Here is an 18,468-nt window from a genome sequence, read left to right on the forward strand (position 1 = left end):
GTCACAGAGGTTAGAAAACTATGTGCAAGACTTTATTTTTTATCAGAATAGTAGAAATAACAAAAAAAAAAAAGTGTGAAAATGATCTAAACCATAAAATATATAAAGATTATATATAATACATTTGACAATAATATTTATTATTTTTAAAATATATATATTTTTAATAGTTTAAGCTTTTAAGCTTTTTTTAATTTGTATTTATATTTTAGAAAACAATTAAATACATTAATCGTAATATTATTAATTTGGAAACAATACCTATCTGATGTGTATCTAAAAAAAGAGTAAACTTCTGAGACCATGTATGCCTATTATTATTCTAATAAATAAGAATTAAATAAATAATTAAGTAAATAGTTAATAAATATTCACTTTGTATGGTACATTTTAACAACTTTGAAAATGAATATTTTTTCTGTTTTCCTTTACACTTTCTGTTTTCATTTGCTTTTACTATTTACTTAAGGTAAGTTTTAATGATTAATATTTATTATATTTAATAAAGATTACATTAGGAATGTAAACAAAATCATAAAATGCATTTATTATTCATTTAAACACATTTTTTTTTAAATAATATATCACTATCATTTGTCCACCTGTCTGAAACTCTTGTTATCATTAAATTAAGTAATTTATTAGAATTGTAAACAGTGACTTAATATGGTACATTGTAAAATTCTTGCAAATCACAACAAATAGTTTTCTGCCGTTTCATTAGTTTTGTTCTTTCTTTTTCTGTTTACTTCAGGTTTATGAGACAAAGGAACTTCCAGGTGTGTATCAGTCAGTCTTTTAAGAAAAACAGTTGAACTAATAAACTGTATGGGTTTAGTACTAAAGCTTCATACATTTCCTGTGTATCTCCTACATCAGACCAGGAGCCTTTGGCACATATACCAGTAGTAGAGCTGGTGTCAGAAGACGAGTCGGAGGTGGAACCAGCTGCTCAGTTCCCTCCTAAGTGAGTGTCATTCTGTGAAGCACACGGGAGGAAAGTTGACATTGTTAGATATAAATTTGGTGCCTTACGTTTACTGAAAATGGTTGCTAAAGCAAGCATCTTTATTGCTATTATCCAAACTCTAGAGAGTTAAAGGAACAGTTCACCCAAAAATTTTTAATTTACCAACCCCAAGGCCATCAAAGACGTAGATGAATTGCTTATTTTAATGTATGAACAGTGTAATGACCTGGATAAAGAGCGGCTTCCAGAACGCTATACCACAACATGTGACCAGACCCCCAAATTCCAGTTCTTCCACCCCGAGGTCATCACAGTGCTCAAACAAAGGTATTTTTAGCTACATTTATAGCTATAAAACAGCTATATTTTGAAAGATTGTAATTGTTTAGCTTCATATTTGCTTTGGTTCAGTTTATTCACCTCCTCCAGAGTCGATAACCAGCGTGACGGAGATCGAGTCAAAAACATCCCCCAGGTGAGTCACGGCAAATTGGATTCTCTCTTTTGAAGTAAGCAATTGCTTACTGGAAAATTGGCATAGATGTTCACTTCACGTCCCTCTTGTTTTCAGTATGGTAGGCTGGATTGTTCAGGGTCTTGGTCTTTCAATGCCACAAGCGGTGCTTAAAAACAAAGAAGGATGTCTGGTAAGTGAGGTGTAAAGCTTTGACATTATTAGCTCAGATGTTTAATAGATGTTTCTCGATACTGACTCCCTTTCTTTCCACCAGGAGGACGGGAAGATTGTGCAAAATGGTGAGTAAGATGTTCCTCTTTCAACACAGTTTTTAATGACGAACTGGGTTTGTTTCCTGGAAACTCAAGCTTGGTTTCAGTCGAATATGAAAACACAAAGATCACTGCATGGCTAACATGACCCACTCTGTGAGACATCAAAATACAACTAGAAAAACCTCAGGGTGAGCGGTTCTGTTGCAGTGTAGGACAAACTCATAACTCAGTCCATCTTCTCCTTCTGTTACAGGGGAGAGGACACTGAGAACCCTGTAAACACAAGGAGAGAGAGCGCAACAGCATTACACAGTCACAGATAAATGGACAGTGGAGACAGAAGAACAGTGACTTTGTAGCTTTCTTGAATGAACAGGCAGCTATGAAAATCTACTGAATGTAATGCCTGACTTTCTCTGTACTGTATAACAAATATATTTTTAATAACCTTTACGTTTAACTTACTGTATAACTAGCCAAAAACACACACACATATACATAAACATATATATATATTAACTTAAAGTTAGACTCTCAGTACTGTATGAATAGCTGGCGTCTCTCAGATGGGTGTTTGTTGCTGCAGTGATCTTTACAAACTGACATTTAGTTTGGCTTGACTGTACTTGTCTTAAAACATTTACGATCCTCGTGAGATGTAATTATCATTCATTTTGCTGCAAGTTTCCCTAATACTGTATGTGTTAAAAATGTACTCAAATGAAAAGAGTAGAAAAAACACATTATGTACTGCCTTGACATAATTGTGGCTGCTCTTCAGGCTGCTTTTAAGACATGTACATTACAAGTTTAGGGTCCTTAAGAATTTTTTTTTAAGTGTTTTTTGAAGAAATAGGTCATGTTCGCCGAGGCTTGATCAGAAATATAGAAATATTGTGAAAACTTGTTATAGTTTAAATAACTGAATTCCCTTTTTTTATATTTTTTAAGATGTTGTTAATTAATGTTACTTAAAGTTTCAGCATCTTTATTCCAGTCTTCAGTGTGACATCAGAAATCATGTTGTTTTTCTGCTCAAGAAACAGTTATAATTATCAGTTTTTAAAACTGCTTAATGTTTTTGTGAAAACCATGATAAATGTTTTTTTTTTCTGGATTCTTTAATGAATAGAAGGTTCAAAAGAACAGCATTTATTTGAAATATAAATGTTTTGTAACATTATCAATGTTTTTCCTGTCACACTTGATCAATTTAATGCAACCTTGCTTAATAAAAGAATTAATTTCTTAAAAGTTTTACTGGCCCCAAACTTTGAACAGTAGTGTAAACATTGTATTTTTTATTTTGTTGGCATGGAATCTGTATGTATTTAATGTATATTAATATTTTATATTCTTAATGTAATATTGCAATTAATGCATTTCATTAATAAAGGAAATTAATAATTGCACTCCTGTGTAAAGGGATTCAGTCTCTATTGGCATAATAATAATAATAAAAATACCTTGGAAAAACACATGCAGATAACTTTGCTCTCAACCATAGAATTTTTTTTTAAATATATCCTTTTATAATGGGCCTTTATTTAATCTTACAGATGTTTTCTATTTTCTAAGCAATCAAATGTCAATGTGTCCTGATGTTTGAAATATTAAAAGTAAAGGAATTATTAAAGTGAAATAAATTGAAATTGTTCATTATATGACTGGATAACTGTTCTGTTCAAAAATACCTCATCACATTAAATTTAAAACACGTCTTTTTTTTGGGGGGGGGGTGGTCTAATGTGAGGTTTTAAAACGGTCCACAAGCATGGCTGTGTCTCCAGCAGGCAGTGCTCGGTCAGCTCCTGCAGACCTTGTTCTTCAGGAGATTGACTCTGAAGATGAGGCTCAAGAAGAAACATGTGCAGCAACAAACTCACTGCCAAATTCACAACCTCAGTCCCAACCACAAACACCTTGGTCACCGGAACAATCTCTTCCACTGAGTGTCACCACACCTTCACAAGCACACATAGAACTGGAGGACGCAGAGACCCAAACTGCACGATGGACACCCTTGATCGAGAACATCAGGAGAGAGGCGGAGGACACCGCCATATTAATTATGGAGGAACGGTAATACAATTTTCTCTTGCTGGAAACACAGTGATTCACTCTCAGGCCATCCAAGATGTACAAGAGTTTATTTCTTAATCAGAACAGATTTGATGACATTTTGCATTGTCACTTGCTCACCAATGGATCCTCTGCAGTGAATGGGTGCCGTCATAATGAGTCCAAACAGCTGATCGGAACATCACAATAATCCACAAACCATCAATTAATGCCTTGTGTAACAAAAAGGTAAAGGTTTTTAAGAAACAAATCCATCATCAAGGGCCTTTTCAGTCATGGCCTAATTGATAGAGAGTCGGACTTGTAACCTGAAGGTTGTGGGTTCGAGTCTCAGTTCCGGCTGGAATTTTAGGTGGGAGAATTGAATAACCAGTGCTCCATCCACCTTCAAAACCATGCCTGAGGTGATCCCCCGACTGCTCCCTGAGTACCGCAGCATTAGCTGCCCACTGCTCTGGGTGTGTGTTCACAGTGTGTGTGTGTTCTTACTGCTGTGTGTGTTCACAGTGTTTCTGTGTGTGTGTTCATTGCTGGGTTAAATGCAGAGCACAAATTCAGATTATGAGACAGCATCCTTCATGCCATAATTCATTTCACCCACTCGCCTTCAGCTAAAATACTAGTCCTCTTTCCATAAAATTGCTTTCACCTGTATAATCGTCACCTCTTCTGAATCAAGGGCAAAATATGATCGAATCAACCACTATTTACAAACAGAAACAGTCCAAAGCACTTTGAAATTTTTTTTGAAGGATTTTGATACAAGACCCCAACAAGGGATGGACTTTTTCACTGAAAGCATTATTATGGATTATGGACTCTGGCCAGAAACGAAAGTAAAAGTTAAAACGTCTTGATGGATTTGTTTCTGAAAAATACACAGCTTTTCACTTCACAAGACTTTAATTGATGGACTGGAGTCGTGTGGATTACTTGTGGATTATTGTGATGTTTTTCTCAGCTGTTTGAACTCTCATTCTGACGGCACCCAGTTGATGCAGATGATCCACTGGTGAGCAAGTGATAATGGTCAATTTCTCCAAACCTGTTCCCATGAAGAAACAAACTCATTCATTTATTTTTGGGTCAACTATTACTTTAAGAGTGAAAAACAAGCCTTAATTGTAATTATTCAGCTTTCAGATGATGTGCAAATTATACTTGTCCAGATGAAGTTCTTAGCAATGCATATTACTAATCAAAAATTAAGTTTAAATATATTTATGGAAGGAAATTTACTAAATATGTTTATGGAACATGATTTTTATAATGATTTTTGGCATTCAAAAAAAATCTATAATTTTGAACCATAAAATGTTTTTTTTGCCATTGCAACAATTAAGCCTGGTGCTGTGGTGCAGGGTCACATTTGTGGTGCTGTTCTCTGGTACAGGTGGATACAGGAGCGTCTGGTGATGGCTCGAATGGCAGAAGAGGTGGCACGGCAGACAGCAGAGATGGCTGTCAGGGAGTTGGCACAGGCCCGGTTTGGTATTCAAACCATTGCAGAAGAGCCAGAAGATGTTGATCAAGAGTAATTCATGCACACCAACAAAAAAAATCAATCAAACTAACCCCTCTTTGTGTGTATGATAAATGTATATCCTTGTCATACAGACAGAAATATGTTCAAACCCGTTTTTGCTTCTGAATATTTTGTGGAAATTGTAATTTGTTACCACTCAATGGTAAGGCAAGTAAGATTAAAAAAATATATAGTTTTATTCAAGTCACAAAATATTTCCAATAAGTGCTTTCTTTTGCACTTTCTATTCATCAAAGACTCCTGAAAATAAGTATCATGTTTTCCATAAAAATATTAAGCACCACAATTGTTGGTTTTTCAGTGACCAATTCTTGAAATTTCACATTTTGTCCCTTTAATATTAAATATTTGCTAACATGCTTGATATGCATAGTCTACTAAAACATTAATAACATAATTTTTTCTGTGTCACAGATTACAAGTGCTGCACGAAGAGGAAAGTGATATAGAAGTCATACGAAATCAAATTGCAGAGTAAGACATACATTTTTATTATTATTATTTTTATAATAAATTCTATCAACCTGTTCTCATGCTTTCCTGGTAGTGAACATGTTTTATTTGTAATGTATCTGTATTTGTAGGCTAAATCATTGTTTTATAACAATATGGCGACACATAATTACAGTACACGCATTTCCGGTGCACTGCTTAATATTTCAATATTATGTTGTGTCCTGGCAACCGCATGGCATCCCATAGAGGCTCGCGGTGCTATGGTTACTAATCGCGCCTCTGGTGCTTGTTTTCTGCCTCGTCTCTGTGAAGCATGGCGCAGATTCCTCACTTCTAAAAGAAACATTTATATCGTTCTAGTTAATCGCGTCAACATCATATAAAACTTCCATCACGTTAATTTATAAACAAACGGCACAGAAATGGATGGATACGGACACTGCGTTACCTGATGCTCTCAAACACCGCGTCTGATTTCAGAGTAAGTTCATTATAATAACACGACGGTAACGCGTATAACGTATAGTTTATCATATTTTGGAAATGTTTAAAATTAACCAAAACAGGCACGCGTCTGTTGTTGCTCCATCATGCGAAAATTGTGCTTATGTGAGTTTATTTACAGCTGACACAGCTTACCCATGTGATTAGCTTGTTGTTTATATAAAGGCTGCTGTCTGCGTCATGCCTTGTGTATACACAGGTGTCAAGTACCTTCAGTTAAGGAGTTTCTTCCTGAAGGACAAGAGGCAGAGGCTGTAGACACTTCGTTCACAGTTCAAACCCCTGTGGAGGAGTTCAAGTCCTCTTCACCTCTACTGGAGGAACCAGGGCCTGAATCTGAACCTGAGCCAGAGCCTGAGGAGCTTCAAGAGAAGGAGGAGCCCAGGGACTCCGGTGAAGAAGAAGAAGAAGAAGAACCTGAGCCGATCACTCAGCAACCTCAGTCCATCACCAGCACCTCTGTCTCAAGAACTGATTCACAGGTAATTCATGTACAGCATACTGTCCAACTAACTTACCTAAACTCTGACAAGTTCTTCATGTTAGTGCTCCGGCTTTAACTCTCTTGCATTGTTTTACTTTTGGGACTTTCGCAGATATGTATTTATCTTTGTGTATGTACACCTAGTATGCTACATAAAACTCAGAAGTTAGATTGAATACAGGACACTATGCTCATAAGCACAGTACTGCAGTGATCATAATTGTTCTTGATATTAGAGATTGCAGATTTTTGCCTCTCTGTGTTACAGTGAAATAAATGTATATTATTATTATTTTACTTTATGTAGGTGGAGAGTACAGCTCCTGAAGAGGAAAGCAGTGGTGAGTGTTCATCTTATTAGTCATTCAGAGTAGATCATGTAACCACACTGATGCTAACATGATAAAAAGCCACAGAATTAAATCACAACTGATGTTATTTATTACTCAGGTGCAAATTATTCAAACAGTGGCCCATTTAAGACAAACCTTTATTTATTATTGCCATTGTATTGTAGTTCACATTAATTATGGGCATGTTGTGCTCATTTTTGACAACCAGAAAGTGTAATGTAAACCAGTATGTTTTCCAGCACAAGTGTTTATGAAATAATTGCTGTCTCCTGCAGTATCCTGTTTAATTGTAAATACAGTACTTATCATTTTCAGCTATTATTATTTGTGAAAATATATGTGCAATAGTATTATTAGAATAGGTTTAAAAATAAATATTAAATACTGAATGGGGAAAAAAAGTATAAAGTGATAAGTGATAAGGGTAAAGTGATAAAGTGATTATTATCAGAATGTTCATATGGTGTTCCATAAGTGAACAACACAACGATATCTTCACAATACAACGTAAACAAGCCAAAACACAATTAAATTAGTCCTGTGCATTGTGTTGTGTCGTTTTCGCTTTGTTGTGCATTACTGGGCCACCATATGTTCTATAAGACAGAGTATTAATATTGTACACATTTCATGTAATATTCAATATTTTTGACTATGTGTTACTGTCCCCACAGTCCCCTCCAGATGTGATGTGCTGAAGAGATGTTTCATGCGTGTACCATATGCGCCACAGGCCCTTGACAACTTCAACCAGTTCCTGAAAGACATTGACGTCACTTTGCCCAAAGTGCCTTCCATGCCCAATCTGCCCCCTGCTCTCTCTCAAATCACCCAACAGCTGCCGTCACTCCCTCCTCAACTGGCACAGCTACCGCAGCAAATTTCCCAGCGATTCTCCAAAATCACCCCACAGTTCCCAAACCAGACGCTTTTTAGTGCTCCTCATTTTCCCAGCTTCCCCGTGCAGTTATCCAGCCTCCCACACCAGCTGTCCAACATTCCGCAACAAATTTCAAACCTCCCGCAAAAGGTATCCAGCCTTTCACAAAGACTGACCAGCCGTCCACGGTTTTCCATCCTTCCACAAAAGGTCTCCAACATTCCGCAACAACTCTCCAGCATTCCAAAAAAAATATCCGACATTCCACAAAAGATAACCAGCATTCCACAGAAGATATCCAACATTCCACAGTGTGCCCAGCAGTGCTACTCTAACATTCAGAGCCGTCTCAACAAACTTAAACCGGAGCAGGATGCCCAAGGAGCAACCGCAGAAGAGTAGGGATCTGGAGTTGGACCGTCTCGTCCACCAGTCCCCACTGCATTCCCCCCGTACCCCTTCACCCTCTTCCCCAAGCTCCGTCCTAGACTTACCCAATGTACCCTCTTACCCCCGTCTGCCACCCATCACCCCTTCCAGGCAGTTGTCAGGTGTCTACAACCCTGCCTTCCACATTGAGGATGACCCCACCTCTGCTAGACCCTCAGGTGATCCACGCTTTCAGCTTTTTTGTTAGTTAGTTAGTTAGTTTTTTGTTAGTTGACTAGTCTGTGCTATGCTTTTCTTATGCCTTGCTGCCAAATGTGACTTAGAAAAAAGTTAGGTTGTGGGTGCCTGTAGTGACCAAAGTGACCTCTTTATGTTCCAACCATTGACCTCATTCCCTAAGGTCCATTTCACCTCAAGGTAAGTCTTGAAGAGGATGCTGTTGAAGGTGTCAGTGTCCAGGTTTCTTGCATGTTTCTTTATCGAGTATCGTCTAATCTCCAGTGAGCTCCAGACTGAGTGTGCACCCGGCCGTGAATGTCGAAGATGTCGACTCAGACCGAGGGAAAGGAGGAAGACGATCTCGCCCCATACCACCAATAATAAACCCACAGGACCCTAACCTCAAAACCCTCACCGTCCCTGGTGCCCGTAAAGCCAATCGGACCAGGTAAATCTGTCTTGTCTGATTAATTATTGGACGTAGAAAAGTGTGCTTACATTAGCAATATTTCACGGGCATAATTTTTTTGTCAGTGTAGCAATGTATGCTGCACTGCTCACACAGAAGTCACTTTCAAATCAAGAATTAATGTGGTGAATTCATGTGAACAACTTGAACCCTCATTTGAAATTCCAGATCACATGGATTTCTTTCAAAATGGTTGGATTTCAGACAATGGTATATGTGACCAAAAATATATAAATATAAAGACAATTGCACTGCACTTGTCCTGTGATATCATAAAGCCCAAACTATACTTCATATTTTACAGAAACTTCCACTTTCTGAGGGAAACTCTGAAAGCCATGTGTGCTGTTCACATCCAATCAGTGTTATTGCCCTCATAAATAAGCAAATCATAATGTTAATCCAGGGTTTTCAAATGTAAAATGAGAAAATCTGGAAACCTAACTACTCAGGATTAATAATAACATTGAATTAACCAGTTCAACTGTACAAAATACACAAATATTGATATACATTTTATGTTTTGTTTCTTTTCTGTTCTGTTGTCTGTGCACACACAATCACTTACGCACATATATACATGTCACTGGATGCAAACAGTGTATGCAGAGACAGAAAACAACAGACAATTTGGACCAAGATGTAAGATGTTTTAAATAAGTCTCTCAGAACAATCCAATCCATATTCTCGTCTTCATTTTGTGCATTTGTGTGCCTATTATTAAGTATGTGAAGACTTTCCCATTACCGTACTTACCATGTCATGAGTTTTTATTTTTCAATGCATTTATTTTAACTTGTCTTATTTTTGTAATTAGTCCTGCAGAGCCCCATTATACATACTCATGTTGTCTTCTTACAGCAAAAGACTTTACTCACAAGATGATGAGGAAGAAGAGGAGTTAGAAACTGCAGTCCGGGCCTGGCCAAGCCAGAGTAGCATCTCAAGTGCAGATGATGGGTAACAAATACATACTCTTTTAAAATGTGAAATTGACATGAATGCATGAAAATGTTGCTGGAAATGTGGCGCAAAACACATTGCATATATAGGTTAGTTGGAAATTATGTTGATGATCTTTAATGTGCTTTGGGAAACCCAGGAACAATTTATATAAATATTGGATTGTTTTGGTGACTTTTTTTTAATGCAGTATTTATCTTCGGTCCTCAGGCTAAATCAGCGGCCATCCTCTTCAGCCAGCCAAACTAGTACTGTAGTAAATGAGAGGTTACAGGAGCTGGTCAAGCTGTTCAAAGAGAGAACCGAGCGAGTCAAAGAGAAGCTGATTGATCCAGATAACTCGGATGATGAAACACCACCTGCCTGTGAGTTAAACCCAGAATATGACACCAAGTGGGCATTTATTATAAAGAATCTCAGGAGATAGATGCTAGCAAAAATTCTTTTTTTTTGTTGGGAAAAAATACATATAATGTGCATAATCAAGACAAAAAGTATTTGGACGCTGGTTTTCAAACATTATTTAATGAACATAGTTCCCAATTTTAGTTGGGGCTAGTTGTCTAAAAAAATAGTTGAGAAATGCTTTATAATTTCTTTGCATGTGCCACTTAAGTTGTTATTCAAGTTGAAATTCATGCATTTTATGTGTGACTTAAAGGGATACTCCACCCCAAAGTGAAAATGTTGTCATTAATCACTTACCCCCAAGTTCCAAACCTGTAAAAGCTTCGTTCGTCTTCGGAAAACAATTTAAGAGATTTCGGATGAAAACCAGGAGGCTTGTGACTCAGAAATAACACTGGTCAAGGTCCAGAAAAGTATAAAAAGCATCGTCAGAATAGTCCATCTGCCATCAGTGGTTTAACCGTAACATTATGAAGCAACGAGAATACTTTTTGTACGTGTATAAAACAAAAATAATGACTTTATTCAACAGTTCGTCTCCTCTCTGTCTCTCTGCATCACCTTAGCACCATTTGGGAGAATATCTACTGAACGCAAACTGCTTTCGCCATGCTGTGTCAGCCGCGCTGCATGGATGCGCTGTTTTCATTCTAATCAAAGTGTAAATAGACGTAGAAAATGTATCCTTGTGTTGCGGCTGACACAGAATAGTGTACGAATTTTGTGTTCAGCAGAAGTTCTCCAAAATGGCGCTACAGTGATGCAGAGTGAAAGAGAGGAGACTAGTTGTTTGATTTTTCTCATTTAAAATAAACAAATTTCTATTTTCTTCGTGTACAAAAAATATTCCAGTCGCTTCATAACGACGAGATTAATGACAACATTTTCATTTTGGGGTGGAATAACCCTTTAAGTGTACACATCCTTAAGAGGGCTATTACAGTTTCAAAGTGTATGTACCAAATAATATGGTCTTTTATGAACAGCCCCAGCTAAGCAAGCTCCAGCTCCTCCTCCTCCTCCTCCTGAACCTCCATCGGAGCAGAAATCAGAGCAGGAGGTACCCGAGGCCTCTGACGAGAAAGAAGAGGAGAAAACAAAGGTCCTGTGCTGTAAAGTGAAACCTCAGTCTAAGATTGGTCGGCTTCTGCAGTACCGTTTTCCATCCAGCATCGACCCCTTCACCAGTGAGCGCTCCTCCCGTCTCCTGCACTCCTCTCTTCTCTTTGTAATCCTGAAGACTACAACTGTGTAATTTTAGCTGTCTTGGCATTCCATACTTGCACATGAATCCAATCAGTTACTGATTTTCCTTCAGTTTTTGTGTTCTCACACCCTTTTCTTCCTACGCTTCACATTCCTCTCTCATTTTTAAACTTAAGCCTTTGGTAACTAAGCATCAGGTTTATAAATGATAGAATAAAATAAAGAAATTGCGCTTTTGTATAAAGTGATGCATTTGGTGCACATTGGTGATTTAATTTAATTTCTGTTTATATTTGTTAACACATTTAAATACATTTAAATTAAAACCTCGCAACTCCTAAAATTAGTTTTTTGCATTTTTTTGTGGTGCACCACTATATTTGTTTTGCATAAACCATTTGAGTAATCTTCCACTGCTCTGTATTCTCTGCAGATCTGATCTACGTACTATGGCTGTTTTGCGTGTCTTTGGCGTTTAACTGGAACGCATGGATGATTCCTGTACGTTGGGCATTTCCATATCAAACACCAGAAAACATCCATGTTTGGCTGTTGATTGACTACTTATGTGATTCCATTTACATACTGGACATCCTGGCCTTTCAACCCAGACTACAGTTTGTGCGTCATGGAGACCTTGTGGTAAATATAGACAAAAACAAGCAAAATATTAGAATCAAATCCATGTTTTTTCACGCTGTGTTTTGAAAAATATGTTTTCAGACTGGCAAGAAAGAGATGAGAGATAATTACATCAAAGCTGTACGATTCAAGGTAGTGAGACATTTACGCTCTTTATCGTTTCATTAAATACAAATTTGGACTTTTTCAGACTGATTAAATTTGATGCTGTGAGGTACTGGACACATTGTGTAGTCTAAGGATGTCATTTCCTGTGTTGCAGCTGGATGTGGTCAGTCTACTTCCTCTGGAGCTCCTCTACTTCAAAACAGGGATTAATCCACTTCTTCGATTACCCAGGATCATGAAGGCAAGCTGCTACTCTGACCGTCTAACTGGACTTTAGAAAGATAAGTCCACGATGAACTTAGCTAATTCTTTAATGTGTCCTTCCTTTGTGCAGTTCATGTCTTTCTTTGAGTTCAACAAGCGTCTGGAAGCTATACTGACCAACGCTTACGTTTACAGGTTAGCTGTTAACTTCTATAAACCTTTCGATTGAAATCTTTTAAAGATTTTATTTGGAGAATTTATGCCCGTTCGTATCTCTCATTTCATTTATCAGAGTTATTCGAACCACCACCTACTTGCTGTATGCTGTCCACTGCAATGCATGTCTGTACTACTGGGGCTCTTCATATCAAGGTCTGGGTTTCTCAGATTGGACCTATGATGGGACAGGCAATAGGTAAGTTAATCAGTTCTGTTTTTAGCTTTCGTTTACATCCAGTCCATTTGATCTATTTTTTTTATGATTGGCTGAAATTGATGCATCAACACTTTTCAGTTATTTTCGCTGCTACTACTTTGCTGTGAAGACTTTGCTGACCATTGGTGGTCTGCCAGGACCCACAACACTTTTTGAGATTGTGTTTCAGCTCATCAATTACTTTATTGGAGTGTTTGTGTTCTCCATCATGATTGGTCAGGTAAGGCCATTCTCACTGTTTGAAAGGCATCATCTGATTGGTCTTCAAGAGTGTTTAATATCATTGATCGAGGCTTGCATTGTGTCAGATGAGAGACGTTGTTGGTGCAGCGACTGCGGCTCAGACAAACTATCGTGCCTGTGTGGATAACACGGTGAAGTACATGGCCTCCTACCGCATCCCTAAAGATGTGCAGAACAGAGTGAAAACCTGGTACAGCTACACGTGGCAGTCCCAAGGCATGCTGGGTAAGACCACAAGAGAAACATCAACTCCAAAATACATTACAGGCATTCATCTATAATGGACAGTTGATTGCTTTATATAAAAATAGACATTTTGTGGTTTTATGCAGATGAACAAGAGCTATTAGATCAACTACCTGACAAGATGAGGCTGGATATAGCAGTGGACGTCAGCTACAACATTATAAGTAAAGTGCCACTATTCCAGGCAAGTGCTTAAACGTATTCTGCATAAATTTGAATAAATACAGTAAAATTTGAATTAATATTTATAAAAAATAAACATATTTACATATATAATTGAATATAAAATCTTGAAATGTTGACAAATTGAATTTAAATTTAATTGTGCAAACTATTTGCCTCAGTTGGTGTTAAAATGTGTGTATATATATATACAGTACATATGTGCATAAATAAACATTTTACATTTCTACTTTTAAAAAACTAAAATACATGACCTTGTTATTTTCAATTGTAAGTGCCTTAGGTTACTTGCATTTTATTTTAAAAAATTAGGTAAATCTTTAACCTGCTGTATTCTTCATCTGCATCTCTTTTTCCCTGCATCATTGTGCTTTTCTCAGGGCTGTGATAGACAGATGATCTTTGACATGCTGAAGAGGCTCAGATCAGTGGTGTACCTTCCAGGAGACTATGTCTGCAAGAAGGCAAGGAACATAAAGAAGATGTTTAACCTGCATAACAGACAGATGTACTCGTGTTTGTGCAAAAAAAAAAAAAAAAGTAAAGGTAGAGATACATTAATGTTTTTATTACAGGATGAGGTGGGTCGTGAGATGTACATTATAAAGGCAGGGGAAGTCCAGGTAGTTGGTGGTCCCGATGGAAAGACAGTGTTTGTGACCCTGAAAGCAGGAGCTGTGTTTGGAGAGGTCAGGTAAGGGCTGCAGTATCTAGTTTTGTCAGTGCCTCATTGTCAAATGTACTCTTAGTTCATGTCTTCTTCTCCAATAAAGCTTGCTTGCTGTGGGTGGAGTAAACCGGCGGACAGCTAATGTTGTGGCGCGTGGTTTTGCTAACCTCCTCATCTTGACCAAAAGGGACCTGAATGAGATCCTGGTGCACTATCCAGAGTCCCAGAAACTACTGCGCAAGAAAGCCAGGTGAGTGCAACCACTGGAAGGAAAATAATGAGCCATAAGGATTTCCCAAGTTTTACTTTGACCAGTCTACTAGTATTTCACCAGGCAATATTCCAGCCCTACCTTCTGTTCAAATAATGTGTGACTTGCTGTTTGCCCGGAAGGAAAATGGTGATGAAGGATAAAAAGCCTGCTGGAAAGAAAGAGGAAGAAAAGGAGCTCATTCCGATTATTCCTCCTCGAGCCGAGACGCCCAAACTGTTAAAAGCTGCGCTGGAGATGACAGAGAAAACAGGAATGAAAGGAACATGGTCCAAACTTAAGGACAGGAGCAACAGATCAAGTGTCTCCTTGCAGGTACATACCTTGAATTTGACCTAACTAAATTAATTTAAATGTAATTAATATAAACATTTATAGAAAAAAATATTATATATCTATATAAAATATTCATTATTTTCCCTGAAAATAATTACACACCTCAGAACGTACGTCAGCCAGATTCAGATTCAAGCATTCATAAGCCCTGTAGTATAAATAAATGTTATTTATAGTTGTAAAAAAATATTTGTAATGTATATTTATTTATCAAACATATTTCTTTCACTACTTTCTTACGTAGCACTCCATCTCTTCCTCTGCGGCGCCCAACTCTCCAGTCCATGAAGTGCACTCAGATCAAGACGCAGATACTCTGTCTCAGATATCAGACAGTTCAATGCAAATCCCCACGACCCCCACCAGCGCTGGAGACAGGAATGCATTTACTGAAGAGGGCCCAGCAGAGGAGGAAATAGAAAAGAAGTAATCAGGTGGCAAATAATGCAGCTATGAAATAACCCAGACAGCTGAGACCATCAAAATCATTTGCAGGACTCTGTTGTGCTCCAGTGTTTTGCTTCTGAAAAGGGTCATGAGGTCAGGTACGGTCAGTGAACTCAGGAATGCACAAAACTGTCTTCTCATTTCGTTTTCTCATTCAAAATCTAAATTAATTATATACAGTAATAAGCAGAATATAACTTCTCATTAATCAATAAGCATATCATACTAGCATAACCCATGAGGTCTACCCAGGGTGTCCGGATGCTTTTAGCTTTGGTCATATGTTAGTTACTGTAGTGAATTATAGAAATAGTCAACTAATAAGATTATTTCAAACTTGATAAATAACATGATGTATGTGCTTACATCTGTTCACCTCCCTGATGAAGAGCTATTGCATTAAAACAGACCTGAAATCTTGTTTGCTTCTGCTATCCAAGTGCCTAAATAAACATAGAACACTGTTAAGTACTGTACACACCCTCAGTGCTCATTGCTATATGAGCTCATATATACATGTCTTTTAGCATTATGTAGCATTTCGTCCCAGTTTTACAAAGTATATCCCAGTGTCCTAACAGTTCGCTTAAAAATGCAATGCATTTAAGCTGTGTGGCCTGTTTGAAACACTCTACAGTAGGTATAAACTAAAGATGTCACATTAATAATATATGCACATTAATATGTAACATTTTCTCTGAATGTATAAACTTCATAGTTTGGAATTATTGTTATACTTTCAGGTCAATTAATTTCTCTGTGCAACATCGGTCTGCTGAAGATAATAGTATAAGTGTTGAAATACGAGTGATTTTATTCCTCATTTCTTGATATACAGATGTAGGAGTTAAAGTTGTTGCTGCCATGAACTAAAATCAAATAGTTAAAAGCTTTTCAGAAGCAAGAACAGATGGGCAGAAGGTTTGAAAATGAAAATCGCCTTTTTAATATAAACTGTCTATGATGACTTGTTTTTAATTATGTGTTCTTGTTTTTATAGCTTCCTTGATATATAATTGTGCGTCAAACACTGGAACGTTAGTCATGCTTGTTGAAAAATAACATGTAAAATGGAATACATACTTTTGAGCTAGCAGCTAGACATTATGTACAAGGTTTATTTATGAGTGTTATTTACTTGTGTAAATGTTGTTGATTGCTGGTTGATTGCTATATTGCTGTTTCAGAATGTTTAGTATGTGTTTAGTACATACTGAGCAGCTAAAATGTTTTATGGCCTGAGTGATTCAATTGTAAATAATTCAAATAACTGTAAATAATAATCTCTAGGTCAGTGCTGAGTGATTTGAAATTGTGTCAGAATTAAAGTAAATGATTGTATGACTATCTGTTTATTCTCCTTCGATGCACTCACTTCGATCCACTGTACAATGCTTTTCTGTTCTTTCAACAACAACAAAAAAAAAGTATTATTGCAGGGTTAGAATTCTTACACAGAAATATAAACAGGATATACACAGTGTACTATTGTTACAATAATAGTAGCATCAAAACAATACAATTCTAAATCATCACATTTTGTTACAAACTCTTATACAATAAAAATATATCTGAAGTAATTAGCCACGTTTTTAAATTTGTGCAGTTTTATAAGTTTAATGTATTATTGTTTTTAAGTTACAGAATGCACATTTAGTCTCCATGTCTCCAATAATCTCGAGACTAGAAAAGTTTCTAAGAACGGACCTGTCCACCCTCTAGTCTCTGCACATGGGCATCACGGGGATTCCACTTTGATGGTTTAGATCCCATCTCACTGGTAGGACTTTCAGGGTGGCTTGGGGAGGAGGGGAGGTATATAAAGCACATCAACTGTCACCGGGGTTCCTCTGGGATCAGTTCTTGGACCCCTTCTCTTCTCCCTCTTTTCTACACTACATCACTGGGACCCATCATACAGGCACATGGTTTTCTCATACCATTGCTATGATGATGATTGATGACACACAGCTCAATCTTTCATTTCAACCAGATGATCCAATGGTAGCTGCATGGATCTCAGGCTGAATATTGAATGTTCTAATAAGTCAAATGTCTTAATTTTAGGGAGTTCTGCGATCATAACTTGATTTCTTGAAGGAGAACATGGAGCTCATACAGCAAACTGATTTTGAGAGCGATTTATGGGCACTTAAGATAAACTTTCAGATAAAGTGTTCTTGATGTTGTTGTTTAAGTTTTTCCATTTGTTGCTGCTATTGATTGGCTGTAGTACTATTTTTAGTATTTCAAATAATTCATTCATAATTAGTACTTCATACTTCATTATTAAAATTAAAGATATTAAATTTGGAAGATATTACATAAGGAAAATATTTTTTGGCCCACAGCTGGAGTCTTTCGATTGCCTTTGTCCCACCGAACACTTCCTGGAATCACACATCAGAGAGAACTAACTTCCAAGTGGGTACAAAGTACAAAACAAACTTTTATAACCTTTTAAAATAACTAAAAGTACCTGAAGTGCTTGAGTTATAAATGCTCAGACAGTATTAATAAGAGTGTGGTGCATGTTAGTGAACTTCATAAAATCATAGTCGGTCATATAAATCAGCTTATTGAGTATAACTCTGATTGGTTTGAATAATTATGAATGAATTACAGAACAACTTCAATAAACTGAATTTTTATTTAATTTAATTTGATAATAAATTACAGCAATTGTTATAGTTTCTTTGATTTACCAATAGGGCTTGAACCCATCCATTTGTGAACTGTACATGAGACTTGACTTGTAGCTTCGGAACTATTCTGAAATGTAGGCGCTCACAAAACAAACAAGGTAGCCGAAGATGTCTGTAATGCAAACGTGCGGCAAACAGTCTCCGTCGGTACTCCACTATTTGTTGGGAATTTCATATGGATCCAAACCGTTAATAGAGTCGATTTTGTCCACATACCGGTCCCTGGCATCCCTATTTAGCGTATCCCTATAAATCCCACAACCTTTTTGCGATTTTGACATCTTTTTTTCTTTCTACCAACTCCGCTCTTCTCG

At 37.1% G+C, this 18,468-nt stretch overlaps 1 pseudogene; it reads left to right on the top strand.

Moving 5' to 3' along the window:
• Positions 1 to 1,236: 1,236 nt before the first annotated feature.
• On the top strand, positions 1,237 to 16,790 carry LOC113043244 (cyclic nucleotide-gated cation channel beta-1-like; annotated as a pseudogene).
• The last annotated feature ends 1,678 nt before the right edge of the window (positions 16,791 to 18,468 follow it).

This window comes from Carassius auratus, chromosome 25 (genome assembly GCF_003368295.1).
Source record: "Carassius auratus strain Wakin chromosome 25, ASM336829v1, whole genome shotgun sequence".
In the NCBI taxonomy this organism is placed as follows: domain Eukaryota; kingdom Metazoa; phylum Chordata; class Actinopteri; order Cypriniformes; family Cyprinidae; genus Carassius; species Carassius auratus.